The sequence below is a fragment of the Pituophis catenifer genome, unplaced genomic scaffold, assembly GCF_029215685.1.
Source record: "Pituophis catenifer annectens isolate HBS135680 unplaced genomic scaffold, rPitCat1.0.hap2 SCAF_2, whole genome shotgun sequence".
Classification (NCBI taxonomy): Eukaryota; Metazoa; Chordata; class Lepidosauria; order Squamata; family Colubridae; genus Pituophis; species Pituophis catenifer.
This window is the reverse complement of record NW_027256882.1, coordinates 26,175,063-26,190,127: the sequence shown is the minus strand read 5'-3', so window position 1 is coordinate 26,190,127 and position 15,065 is coordinate 26,175,063. Positions and strand designations below refer to the sequence as shown.

Sequence of the window (15,065 nt, the reverse complement as noted above, 5' to 3'; positions counted from 1 at the left end):
TATTTGTTCCATTTCAGCAATTAATCTGGAATTTTTTTCTGGTTCTTCTGGAATCTTAAGTATCTTGTGAATAGAAAGACCAGCGGAGATCCAGGGGTCCATTTTGGAGCTGTATTGAAGATTAGAGAGAAGATGGAGGGACAACACCCAGCAGATGCAAAAGTTAGAAAAGGCCCTACAGCTGCTCAGCCTTGGAGCTGTGGGAAGAATGGGGCAAGTCCTGGGCAGAAGAGCCAGGAAGAGGCATCCAACACTTCAGAGGTCCAATGCTGTCACTTCACAAAAATGCAGTTTCAGGAGGGGAGCCGTTCCCGAGATGTTTGCACTCAGCTTCATTACCTTTGTCGTCAGTGGCTGCAACCAGAAAAACACACCAAGGCTCAGATGCTGGACCTGGTGCTCCTGGAACAATTGCTGGCTGTCCTTCCCCCAGAGATGGCAAGATGGGTGCGGGAGTGTGGAGCAGAGACCAGTTCCCAGGCGGTGTCCCTGGCTGAAGGCTTCTTGCTGACTCAGGAGGAGGAAAACATGCAGGAAGAGTTGCAGGTGGGAGAATGGAATCAGGGCAGTTTTAAAGAGGATCTCTTTGAATTTGACAACTCCTTTTTGGCAGAATTTTCTGGGATTATTAATTCCTAAGGGCATTTGTTCTATTCTTCCAGAGGATGTATTTGGGGTAATTCTTCCATTTTGTTTCAGCAATGGGCATTGGGGTCTGCTAGTTTGAAGATGTAGTATGATAATTCATTTCTATCTCTCTGCTCTTCCTTTGTTTCTCATGTCACATCATGTCCAGAAATACGTGGAAACTATGACTGAGTATTCTAACGAGGGGAAAGATTCATTCAAAGCTTCTCAAGAGCTGCTCTTCATGGAGAATTTACAGAAAGATCAAAATCAAGATGCTATGCAAGGTAAGAAAAGTTATTTCTATGTGAGGTGAGATTTCAACATTTAGCTGATTCTTTTGCTCCATTTCATTGGAGTTTCTCTCTTTAACAAATTTGATTCCACTATTTTTCTCTTTCTCATAGAGAGTAGACAGCTGTCCTTGGACTTTTTAGAATCACCTCTTTGTGCTGGAGCTGAAGAATTAGCTGAACCACCACTTCAGATAAGGAGAAGAAACATGGGAAAGGTCCATATATCTTGGATGGATTTCATTTTGTTCTAGCGTTCAATGTATACATTTGTTGTTTCTAAGCAATACAAATTTGACATCAGGTCATTGAACAGTCACACTCAGCTTAGCCTACCTTCTCCCTTCTGAGCGGATCCTTTGTGAGTCGCTTTCTCCCCCCCCTCTTTCTTCACCATCAGATTTCATTGACCAGACTGTTGTCAGCATCAGGGCTGTTCCTTCTGTCCCCCAGGGTTGTTCACAAAGACAATTTTAAAAAATACTCTTTTTTGCCTTTTGAAAAGCATCTTTGGGACAAATGTGACCTGGTGATTGAGAATCTCCATAGACATACAGAGTACTATTACAAGCTCTTCCATTTCGTTCATGAAGGTGTGGAGTTGGGGGTACGTTGATCCTTCAGTGGATAAAATGAGCCATTGGAAAACATATCAGTTGGGTTTTGCCAGTATTTTGCTCTGTCTATTCTAGGAAGAAAGGGAGTCATTAATAAGTAGTGGATTTAAAACCCAACTACCAATTGAGCAAGAATATTTTAGTTGGTTAAACCGTAAGGCATTCCAAACACTTCCAGCTTCATCAAACATGATTTAGTTGTGCCATCAGCCAAAAGCGGTGAGATCTCATTCTGAATTCTGCAAACGATGCCCATTTTGTTCACGTGATCTTTGTCCTAGAATTGGTGGAAGAAAATTATCCCATTTTTCTTTGGATTATCTTTTAATAAGGAAACTTGTTTCCTTGTCCAGGATGTTGTTTCTTTTGAGGAAGTGGCCATGTATTTCTCGGAAGAAGAGTGGTCTCAACTGGATGCTGACCAAAAAGAGCTCTACAGAGAAGTCATGCTGGAGAATTCCAGGAATCTCCTTTCTCTGGATAAGAACCACTGTCTGTGCTCAGGAACATGGAGAAAGGGCTTGAATGTTATTTCTGGAAAAAAATTCATTGATTTACAGTGCGTTCAGAAAGCATTCATAACCTCTTCACTTTGTAGAGTTTTGCTATAGTGCAGCCTGATTCTACAGTTGTTGAAATTCACTTTTTTCTCATTTATCTACACTCAGTATCTGATAATGATAAAGTGAAAACAAAATTTTAGAAATGTCTGTGAATTTAGTAAAAAGAAAAAAACTGAAATGTCACATTGGCATAAGTATTCAGACCTTTTCACTCAATAGTTTGTTGAAGCACCGTTGGCAAGCATGTACAACGATGTCTTTTTGGGTATGACACCACAAGCTTTGCACACCTGGATTGGGGTATTTTCTGCCATTCTTGCTAGCAAATTCTCTCAGGCTAAGTCAGGTTCCATGGTGATTATCGGTGGACAGCCATTTTCAGGTCCCTCCAGAGATGTTAAATAAGGTTCAAGTCAGGCTGGGCCACTCTAGGACTTTCATGAACCGTGGTGGCACAGTGGTTAGAATGCAGCACTGCAGGCTACTTCTGCTGTCTGGAGCTCAGAGTGACCATCAATTTCTCGGTCACCTCTCTTACTAAGGCCCTTCTATCCTAATTGCTCAGTTTGAGTGGGCAACCAGGTCTTGGAAGAGTCCTGGTTGTGCCAAACATCTTCCATTTGAGAATTATGGAGTCCATTTTGCTCTTAGGAACCTTCAGTGCAGCAGAAATTTTATAGTAGCCTTCCCTAGATCTGTTCCTTTGCAGTAATCCTATCTCTGAGCTCTGCAGGCAGTTCCTTTGACCTCATGGCTTTTGGTCTGCTACCGTATGCATTCTTAGCTCTGAGGCCATTTATGGAGAGCTGTGTGTCTTTCCAAATCTCGTCCAATCAATTGAATTGACCACAGGTGAACTGGAAATTGGAAAAATTGGAAAACTGCATAGCCTGGCTTTTTACATAAAGATTTTTTTTAAAAAAAATGCTTTCTGCTCATAAAATACACAATACTCATAGAAGACATTAGGAAGACTCGGAGGGACAGGCTCCATGCAGGGATGTGGTGGCCTCTCTTGAGCCAGGTTCTGGCTACCAGGACTCGGTATTCCCTCCTGAACCTGGTCACTGGGTTCCTGATGGCCCTGAGCTGCTATAACGGACCAGATGATCTCTAAGAGTTCCCTTCTTAGGGATATGCCCACTTATATGCCAAATTTGGCATCCGCCTAAGTTGAGGGTGGCAAGCTATTGCCATCCAGAAATTCCCTTTGACTTTCAAAGATTCTGCTTTGCAAACAAGTGGAGATGAGAGTTTTATTGAAGTTGGGAGGTGCTGGGTATGTTGCTGCCCCAGCATGATAGAGTGTACAATGCACTTCGGGAGTTTGTGGCACCAAGGAATTGTTCCAGGTCAAAGATTAGATCACAGTTGTGGTCCAATCCTATTATATGAGGATCATTAGGGATACACTTGGAAATGGGACTTTGCTATAATCTTAGATTGGACTCTTTGTGTTTGTCAACAAAACAGTGATGACTGATTTGGCTAAATTTCAGAAGAAAAGTTTTAATTGTTACCTTATTCTTGTCACAGTTTTCATTTTTCTTTTTCAAGGCTTTAATGGGCAAGAGAATAAGAATTGCAAGGAGGAAAGCCAAGCGATCCATTTGAAAGGGTGCAAAAGGAGATTTGTAGATCAGACGCAACCAAAAAGGGATGAAATACATCAATCACAAAATGGAATTAAAAAAAGTTTTCGTCGGGTCAGCTGGCTTCTTAACCATACAGTGATCGATAAGGAGGAAGTACCATATAAATTCATGGAGTGTGGAAAGAGGTTCAATAAATCCAATAATCTCATTTCTCATAAAAAGACACATTCAGAAGAGAAACGATTTACCTGCATGGAGTGTGGAAAGACCTTCTCTTATAATCACTATTTTATAAGACATCAAAGGATCCACACAGGAGAACGACCTTATAAATGCATGGAGTGTGGAAAGACATTTACTCGTAACACTCATCTTAATATCCACAAGCAGATCCACACAGGAGAGAAACTGTATCAATGCAGGGAGTGTGATGAGACCTTCTGTTATTATGAGGCTCTTAGAAGACATGTATGGATCCACACAGGAGAAAGACCTTATAAATGCATGGAGTGTGGAAAAACCTTTACTTGTAGCAGTAGTCTGAAATCCCACAATTTGATCCATACAGGAGAGAAGCCATATCATTGCATGGAGTGTGGAAAGGGTTTTAGGAAAAGTGGTAATCTTAATACCCACAAGAGGATCCACACAGGAGAGAAACCATATCAATGCATGGAGTGTGGAGAGACCTTCTGTTATCATTATTCTTTTAAAACCCATAAAAGGAATCACAAAGGAGAAACACCTTATAAATGAATGGAGTGTGGAAAGACCTTTACTTATAGCAATAGTCTTAATTCCCACAAGCGGATCCATACAGGGCAGAAACCATATCAATAAAAGAAGTGTGGTAGAACTCCGAAGAGAAATCCAGGTAGTCCTCACATAATGACTGCAATTGAGCCCAAAATTTCTGTTGCTAAGTGAGAGACTTACTGTGTTTTGCCCCATATTACAAGTTTTCTTGCCACATTTGTTAACTGAATCACTGTAATTGTTAAGTTAGTAACACTGTTGTGAAATGAATCTGGCTTCCCCATTGGTTTTGCTTGTCAGAAGCTCACAAAAGATGATCACATGATCCAGGGATTCTGCAGCTGCCATGAATCAGTTGCCAAGCATCTGAAATTGGGTCAGGTGACCATCGGGATGTTGTTCATAAGTGCGAAAAAAGTTCAGAAATCATGTTTTTCAGTGTTTCTATAACTTTGAATAATCATTATATGAACTGTAGAAAATCGAGGACATAATGCTGATATGGCCCTTAATGAAATAGAGTTTGACACCCCTGCATTTCACCATCCCCGTGAACACATGATGAAATGCTTGACAACTGGTTCCTATTTATGCCAACTGCAGTGTCCTGGGGTCATATTCAGAAACTAACTTCAGTTTCTCTTGACAAATAGACGGAGGTCAGGATAACTGGCTCTGGGATGTGTAGATCATCATACTTGCAAATCACAGAAAGCCTGTATGGGTTTGTTAAAACAGATCATGCCAAAACATTTTATATTTTTTAAAAAAAAGTTTTTTATTTTAAACACATTAAAAACAAAATAGACACACAACATTTATAGAAGAAAAATAAAAAATAAAAACAAAAAAAGAGAAAATATCACTTTCTTTTCGGCTGTATGCAGTGATCCTTTCTATATATCAATATTTACAGATATTTTAGTATTAACTTATTTAACATTCATTTTCTACTTTCTTTCATTCCCTCTATCCTATAAATTGATCGTCCACATTTTCCCCCTCCTTTTTTCATTCATTTAACTTATTTCCTTATTTTTCAACATTTTATTCTTTGACAAGGAGACTAAATTAGTAGACCAGCGAAAAATGCTGTAGACCAGTGGTGGGTTGCTACTGGTTCGCCCCGGTTTGGGCATGTGCAGAAGTGGCGCGCACACGAGCAAACCAGTAGCAAAGGTAAGTGAAACCCACCACTGCCATGGACATAGTATATTTAGATTTCAGTAAGGTATTCAACAAAGTAGACCACAACCTATTTCTTGGTAAACTGGAAAAATGTGGGATAGACATCATCACCACTAGATGGACTTGTAATTGGATAACAAACTGTACTAAACGAGTAGTCCTTAATGGTACTACAGCTACATGAAGTGAAGTAAGCAGTAGAGTACCACAAGATTCTGTCTTGGGCCCAGTACTCTTCGATATCTTCATAAAGGACTTAAATGAGGGAATAGAAGGGGAACTCATAAATTTGCATATGACACTAAGCTGGCAGGAATAGCCAACACCCCACAAGACATGTTCAGAATCCAAAAAGATCTTGACAAACATGGAACAATGGGCTTTATCCAAGAAAATGAAATTTAATGTGGAGAGAAGGGTTTATACTTAAGTAAAAAAAAAAGCCAAAAAGTACGAGTATAAATTAGGTGAAACCTAGCTCAAAAACAGTAACTGTGAGAGGAACCTTGGAGTCCTGGTGGACAATCACTTAAATATCAGCCAGCAAAAAATCCTTGGTTGCATAAACAGAGGCACAGAATCAAAAATTGTGAAGTATTAGTACCACTTTATAAAGCCAGTGAAATCTTCAATACTTTTGGCTAGAAAAAAATATTCTTTTACTCCAAAGGCCTTAAGGTTCCGACTAAAATTTCCTGAAGCATATTCCCTACTCAACACCAAAATAAAACTATTCATGTCTCTTTTTTTTTTTTTGCCTTGTAGTATTTGAGCTTTATATTTACTTTACAGTATTTCCCTTCGTTCTTTTTGTAATTCTACTTTTTCTTTAGTCACATATGAGACTTTATTCTCCCAATCTTCATTTCTCCATCATGGTGGCTTGTTTTGAGGTAAAAAATTGTAAAGGTCCAGAAGTTTGAGCTTTCGCTCCATTTTGGGAATTTTCTTTTGATGCCTTTTTTTCATCAGGATCTATACTTCAGGATTATTCACACCATTACAAACTGCCTTTGCTGTTTCTAATCCTCCTTGATTGCCCATAGGCATGAATTTGAAAAGGAAGCTGTAATAATTGAACTCACTAAAGAAAAATCAATACAAATCTTAAATATCCTCAACCAGTCGCTTTCCTCCCTGTGTCTCTGCCAGCCCCCTGATCTCCCCTCACTTCAAGGCTGAGTTTGCCATCAGCCACAAGACACAGGCTGGGTTTCATAGAGGGACTTTTCTTCCTTGTCTTTTGACCACCCTGCCATTTCTGACAGGAGTTTCCTCATTTTTGAGGTCTCCTCCTGGGAATCCCTGCAGACCCTTCAGAGAAGCTGCTCTTCAGGAAAGGGATTTTTGAGACTCCACAGAGATTTTCTCAATCTTCACAAGATCACAGACGGTTCTTAGAGATTAAAAAGAGGGAAAATCTAGAAACTGACGCCTGCTGGAGAGGCCACGTCCTTTCTAGATAGGCAATGTTAGAGGGAAGGTTTCCTTCAAGTTTAATGCCCATCATCCCAGACCCGCATGGAACATGACGTCCTGCGCCTTTGTAGGGTCTTCATGCAATGCACAAAGGATCCTCTAGGGGGCTCCCTGGAAAACCGGTGCAGCTCCCCCCCTTACAGGAGAACTGAGCATGCGCGGGCTGCGTGCTTCCCGAGGCATTTTCCAGCAGCGGTTTGAAAGCTTCTCCGCTCTTTCCACGGTCTCCGATTCTGCTCCCCCCCCTTCCTCGCTGTGAGCCTTTCTAGCAAAGGGAAGAGGCTGCAGGGAATTCTTGCACGGTCCGAGACCCAGACGTGAGTTGGGGGTTCAGTGATGGAGACTCGCATGGAGACATGCAAAACTTGCACCAGATTCGGAGTCCTGGGATGGAGGGAGGGGGGGAAGCAGTGGTCCCATGTTCCCCTGCCGCCCCTATGCATGCACAGGCCAGGCAGGGGAGAAAGCAAAGCTTCGGATCCTTCCCGTTGCCCTTAGACTAGAGAGAAGAAAGCCAGGGCCTCAGAAAGGAGGGAGCCATTTATTTACCCTCCATTTGGATGGGAAAACCTCTGCACGGGAGGGAGAGGAGGAGAGGTCGCCTTTGCAAAACAGAGATTTCTGCCTCCAAGTCAGACTTTTTCTCCGGGACAATTTCCCGCCTTTCCCCCCAGTCACCAGCTGGCTCTGCCTGCAGGTAAAGAAGGAAGATGCCTCATTGTCACTATGTCCCAGAATAGGCCAGTATTTTTGTCAAGTTTCGCCTTTGTAAAGCCTGGATGTTGCAATCCATTCTTTATTTACTTATTAAGTGGATTTACGGAGCTCCTCATGTCAATTGCTATTTGTGACCTGGGACGTTTATGATTTGAATTGTGCAAATGGTTGCTCTTAACTATGAAGCCGTAGAAATGATAAAATTATAGTTAGCCAGAGAGAGCCATTTTGTTAAGTGATGAAAGCACAAGGCTTTGAAACCAGGAGATTAACTTTCTCGTCCAACCTTTGGCATGGAAGCCTTGAGCCCATCCCAACTCTCAGCCCAATCTACTTCACAGGGCTGTTGGGGGGGAAATAGTAAGAAGGAGCATTATGTATAATTGCTGCCTAGAGTAATTTATAGTAATAATAATACAGAAGACATAAAAATAAAAAATTGAATTTTAATAAAAACTAGGAATTAGAAATCAAAAACATATTTAAACGTATTTTTCCAATATTTTGATAGACATTAATATCCCTTAAAGGAAATAAATAAAGGTTATTCTTTTATAAATAGTAAAGTGTGAGATTATCTGTCTGCTGTTTTCTGACTATGTAAAGTGACCACAAATGGTAATTAGTGGAGACAATGCATTATGACTTGCTAAGAGCTCTTCAGGAAACAGGAACTTAAGCCTTGGGCAAAAAGCTATCAGGAGAGAGGAACATGGAGATGGAGGGAAATTGTCAAGAAAACCCTTTTAAAGTGTAAAACAACTTAAAGGATGAATTTAAGAGAATAAGGGGGAGTTGGGAGGGCTCCTTAGGCATGGCGTGCATTGTGAAGGTATATAAAATGTATACCTTGAAAACTGCTTTTTGTGCTCTCTGAACTCAATCCATTTGGGAAGAATCTAAGAGGCCACGCTTGCAAACGCTTTTCTTTTTTTTTTTTTCATGTTTTTCTCCAATAAATCTTTGACAAATCTTTGACTTGTCTTGGAGTTGTGGGTATAAAACTTGGGAATTTTAAATCTCACACCCTGAGAGAAAATCTCTGCAATTTTCACCATATGTAGAGAGAGCAAGCTAACTAATATGATTTTCCCCCCCACCCCCCCCATCCCAGACATTGGTAAGTTCATCCAAATTTCTTTTTTTTATTTTTCCTTCCCCCTTCTCTTCCCTCTCTTGATAAGGATGCACAGTCATTCAATTAATCACATTAGTAAACATCCTAAATTATTTGTTCCATTTCAGGCAATTAAGCTGGAATTTTTTTCTGGTTCTTCTGGAATCTTAAGTATCTTGTCTGGGAAGAGAGCTGAATGGCCTTGGAAAATTTGGCCAGACCTCTTGTGAACAGAAAGACCTGTGGAGATCCTTGAGTCCATTTTGTAGCTGTATTATACATCAGAGAGAAGATGGAGGGACAACACCCAGCAGATGCAGAAGTTAGAAAAGTCCCTCCAGCTGCTCAGCCTTGGAGCTGTGGGAAGAATGGGGCAAGTCCTGGGCAGAAGAGCCACGAAGAGGCATCCAACATTTCAGAGGCCCAATGCTGTCACTTCACAAAAGTGCAGTTTCAGGAGGGGAGCCGTCCCCGAGATGTTTGCACTCAGCTTCACTACCTTTGTCGTCAGTGGCTGCAACCAGAAAAACACACCAAGGCTCAGATGCTGGACCTGGTGCTCCTGGAACAATTCCTGGCTGTCCTTTCCCCAGAGGTGGCGAAATGGGTGCGGGAGTGTGGAGCAGAGACCAGTTCCCAGGCGGTGTCCCTGGCTGAAGGCTTCTTGCTGACTCAGGAGGAGGAAAACATGCAGGAAGAGTTGCAGGTGGGAGAATGGAATCAGGGCAGTTCTAAAGAGGATTTCTTTGAATTTGACAACTCCTTTTTGGCAGAATTTTCTGGGATTATTAATTCCTAAGGGCATTTGTTCTATTCTTCCAGAGGATGTATTTGGGGCAATTCTTCCGTTTTGTTTCAGCAATGGGCATTGGGGTCTGCTAGTTTGAAGATGTAGTATGATAATTCATTTCTATCTCTGTGCTCTTCCTTTGTTTCTCATGTCACATCATGTCCAGAAATACGTGGAAACTATGACTGAGTATTCTAACGAGGGGAAAGATTCATTCAAAGCTTCTCAAGAGCTGCTCTTCATGGAGAATTTACAGAAAGATCAAAATCAAGATGTTATGCAAGGTAAGAAAAGTTATTTCTATGTGAGGTGAGATTTCAACATTTAGCTGATTCTTTTGCTCCATTTCATTGGAGTTTCTCTCTTTAACAAATTTGATTCCACTATTTTTCTCTTTCTCATAGAGAATAGACAGCTGTCCTTGGACTTTTTAGAATCACCTCTTTGTGCTGGAGCTGAAGGATTAGCTGAACCACCACTTCAGATAAGGAGAAGAAACATGGGAAAGGTCCATAAATCTTGGATGGATTTCATTTTGTTCTAGCGTTCAATGTATACATTTGTTGTTTCTAAGCAATACAAATTTGACATCAGGTCATTGAACAGTCACACTCAGCTTAGCCTACCTTCTCCCTTCTGAGCGGATCCTTTGTGAGTCGCTTTCTCCCCCCCCTCTTTCTTCACCATCAGATTTCATTGACCAGACTGTTGTCAGCATCAGGGCTGTTCCTTCTGTCCCCCAGGGTTGTTCACAAAGACAATTGTAAAAAATACTCTTTTTTGCCTTTTGAACAGCATCTTTGGGACAAATGTGACCTGGTGATTGAGAATCTCGATAGACATACAGAGTACTATTACAAGCTCTTCCAACTTCTTCATGAAGGTTTGGAGTTGGGGTACGTTGATCCTTCAGTGGATAAAATGAGCCATTGGAAAACATATCAGGTGTGTTTTGCCAGTATTTTGCTCTGCCTATCCTAGGAAGAAACGGAGTCATTGATAAGTAGTGGATTTAAGAGCCAACTACCAATTCACCAAGAATATTTTAGTTGGTTAAACCGTAAGGCATTCCAAACACTTCCAGCTTCATCAAATATGATTTAGTTGTGCCATCAGCCAAAAGTGGTGAGACCTTATTCTTAATGGGCAGAGGGTGCCCGTTTTGTTTACGTGATCTTTGTCCTAGAATTGGTGGAAGAAAATTATCCTATTTTTCTTTGGATTATCTGTTTAATAAGGAAACTTGTTTCCTTGTCCAGGATGTTGTTTCTTTTGAGGAAGTGGCCATGTATTTCTCGGAGGAAGAGTGGTCTCAACTGGATGCTGACCAAAAAGAGCTCTACAGAGAAGTCATGCTGGAGAATTCCAGGAATCTCCTTTTTCTGGGTAAGAACCACTGTCTGTGCTCAGGAACATGGAGAAAGGGCTTGAATGTTATTTCTGGAAAAAAATTCATTGATTTACAGTGCGTTCAGAAAGCATTCATAACCTCTTCACTTTCATCAATTTTGTTATGGTGCAGCCTGATTCTACAGTTGTTGAAATTCACTTATTTCTCATTTATCTACACTCAGTATCCGATAATGATAAAGTGAAAACAAAATTTTAGAAATGTCTGTAAATTAGTAAAAAGAAAAAAACTGAAATATCACATTGCCATAAGTATTCAGATCTTTTCACTCAATAGTTTGTTGAAGCACTGTTGGCAAGCATGTACAACGATGTCTTTTTGGGTATGACACCACAAGCTTTGCACATCTGGATTGGGGGATTTTCTGACATTCTTGCTAGCAAATTCTCTCAGGCTAAGTCAGGTTCCATGGTAATTATCGGTGGACAGCCATTTTCAGGTCCCTCCAGAGATGTTAAATAAGGTTCAAGTCAGGCTGGGCCACTCTAGGACTTTCATGAACCGTGGTGGCACAGTGGTTAGAATGCAGTACTTCTGCTGTCTGGAGCTCAGTCAGAGTGACCTTCGATTTCTCGGTCACCTCTTACTAAGGCCCTTCTATCTCAGTTGCTAAGTTTGAGTGGGCAACCAGCTCTTGGAAGAGTCCTGGTTGTGCCAAACATCTTCCATTTGAGAATTATGGAGTCCATTTTGCTCTTAGGAACCTTCAGTGCAGCAGAAATTTTATGGTAGCCTTCCCTAGATCTGTTCCTTTGCAATAATCCTATGTCTGAGTTCTGCAGGCAGTTCCTTTGACCTCATGGCTTTTGGTCTGCTACCGTATGCATTCTTAGCTCTGAGGCCATTTATGGAGAGCTGTGTGTCTTTCCAAATCTCGGCAATCAATTGAATTGACCACAAGTGAACTGGAAATTGGAAAAATTGGAAAACTGCATAGCCTGGCTTTTTACATAAAGATTTTTTTTAAAAAAAATGCTTTCTGCTCATAAAATACACAATACTCATAGAAAACATTAGGAAGACTCGGAGGGACAGGCTCCATGCAGGGATGTGGTGGCCTCTCTTGAGCCAGGTTCTGGCTACCAGGACTCGGTATTCCCTCCTGAACCTGGTCACTGGGTTCCTGATGGCCTTGAGCTGCTATAACGGACCAGATGATCTCTAAGAGTTCCCTTCTTAGGGATATGCCCACTTATATGCCAAATTTGGCATCCGCCTAAGTTGAGGGTGGCGAGCTATTGCCATCCAGAAATTCCCTTTGACTTTCAAAGATTCTGCTTTGCAAACAAGTGGAGATGAGAGTTTTATTGAAGTTGGGAGGTGCTGGGTATGTTGCTGGCCCAGCATGATAGAGTGTACAATGCACTTCGGGAGTTTGTGGCACCAAGGAATTGTTCCAGGTCAAAGATTAGATCACAGTTGTGGTCCAATCCTATTATATGAGGATCATTAGGGATACACTTGGAAATGGGACTTTGCTATAATCTTAGTTTGGACTCTTTGTGTTTGTCAACAAAACAGTGATGACTGATTTGGCTAAATTTCAGAAGAAAAGTTTTAATTGTTCCCTTATTCTTGTCACAGTTTTCATTTTTCTTTTTCAAGGCTTTAATGGGCAAGAGAATAAGAATTGCAAGGAGGAAAGCCAAGCGATCCATTTGAAAGAGTGGAAAAGGAAATTTGTAGATCAGACGCAACCAAAAAGGGATGAAACACATCAATCACAAAGTGGAATTAAAAAAAGTCTTCCTCGGGTCAGCTGGCTTCTTAACCATACAGTGATCGATAAGGAGGAAGTACCATATAAATTCATGGAGTGTGGAAAGAGGTTCAATAAATCCAATCATCTCATTTCTCATAAAAAGACACATTCAGAAGGGAAACGATTTACCTGCATGGAGTGTGGAAAGACCTTCTCTTATAATCACTATTTTATAAGACATCAAAGGATCCACACAGGAGAACGACCTTATAAATGCATGGAGTGTGGAAAGACATTTACTCGTAATACTCATCTTAATACCCACAAGCTGATCCACACAGGAGAGAGGCCATATCAATGCATGGAGTGTGGAAAGACATTTACTCGTAACACTCATCTTAATATCCACAAGCAGATCCACACAGGAGAGAAACTGTATCAATGCAGGGAATGTGATGAGACCTTCTGTTATTATGAGGCTCTTAGAAGACATGTATGGATCCACACAGGAGAAAGACCTTATAAATGCATGGAGTGTGGAAAAACCTTTACTTGTAGCAGTAGTCTGAAATCCCACAATTTGATCCATACAGGAGAGAAGCCATATCATTGCATGGAGTGTGGAAAGGGTTTTAGGAAGAGTGGTAATCTTAATACCCACAAGAGGATCCACACAGGAGAGAAACCGTATCAATGCATGGAGTGTGGAGAGACCTTCTGTTATCATTATTCTTTTAAAACCCATAAAAGGAATCACAAAAGAGAAACACCTTATAAATGAATGGAGTGTGGAAAGACCTTTACTTATAGCAATAGTCTTAATTTCCACAAGAGGATCCATACAGGGCAGAAACCATATCAATAAAAGAAGTGTGGTAGAACTCCCAAGAGAAATCCAGGTAGTCCCCACGTAATGACTGCAATTGAGCCCAAAATTTCTGTTGCTAAGTGAGAGACTTACTGTGTTTTGCCCCATATTACAAGTTTTCTTGCCACATTTGTTAACTGAATCACTGTAATTGTTAAGTTAGTAACACTGTTGTGAAATGAATCTGGCTTCCCCATTGGTTTTGCTTGTCGGAAGCTCACAAAAGATGATCACATGATCCAGGGATTCTGCAGCTGTCATGAATCAGTTGCCAAGCATCTGAAATTGGGTCAGGTGACCATCGGGATGTTGTTCATAAGTGCGAATAAAGTTCAGAAATCATGTTTTTCAGTGTTTCTATAACTTTGAATAATCATTATATGAACTGTAGAAAATCGAGGACATAATGCTGATATGGCCCTTAATGAAATTGAGTTTGACACCCCTGCTTTGCACCATCCCCATGAACATGTGATCAAATGCTTGACATCTGGTTCATAATAATAATAATATAATAATAATAATAATAATAATAATAATAATAATAATAATAATAATAATAATAATAATTTTATTTCTATACCGCCCTTCTCCCGAAGGACTCAGGGCGGTGTACAGCCTATTTAAAAACACAAGACAAACATCAATTTAAAATTTAAAATTATTAAATAAATTTGGCTCCATTTAAAACCCCAGAAATTTAAAATACCCCAATTTAAAATTATCATGTCGATAGCCCAGCCTGGCGGAACAACAGGGTCTTCAGTGCACAGCGAAATACCCGGAGGTCGGGGATCTTGCGTATTTCCGGGGGCAGTTCATTCCACAGGACAGGGGCTCCCACAGGGAAGGCCCTCCCCCTGGGTGTCACCAACCGACATAACTTGGCTGATGGCACCCTGAGGAGACCCTCTCTGTGGGAGCGAACTGGCCGGTGGGAGGCTATTGGTGGCAGAAGTCGGTTTCGAAGGTACCCAGGTCCTATGCCATGGAGCGCTTTAAAGGTGGTAACCAGCATCTTGAATCGCACCCGGAAGACCACTGGGAGCCAGTGCAGCTCGCGCAGGAGGGGTGTCACATGGAGACAACGAGTTGCGCCCATAACCACTCGCGCTGCCGCATTCTGGACCAGTTGGTGCCTCCAAGTGCTCTTCAAGGGGAGCCCCATGTAGAGAGCATTACAATAGTCCAGCCGGGAGGTGACAAGGGTGTGAGTGACCGTGTGCAAGGCGTCCCGGTCCAGAAAGGGCTGCAACTGGCGAATCAGGTGAACCTGATAAAAGCCCCCCCTGGCCACAGCCGTCATATGCTCTTCTAAAGACAGCCATGCATCCAGAAGGAC

The 15,065-nt window shown here is 41.3% G+C and overlaps 1 pseudogene; it reads left to right on the top strand.

Moving 5' to 3' along the window:
• The first annotated feature begins 97 nt into the window (after positions 1–97).
• LOC139310016 (zinc finger protein 420-like) lies at positions 98–13,924 on the top strand (annotated as a pseudogene).
• The last annotated feature ends 1,141 nt before the right edge of the window (positions 13,925–15,065 follow it).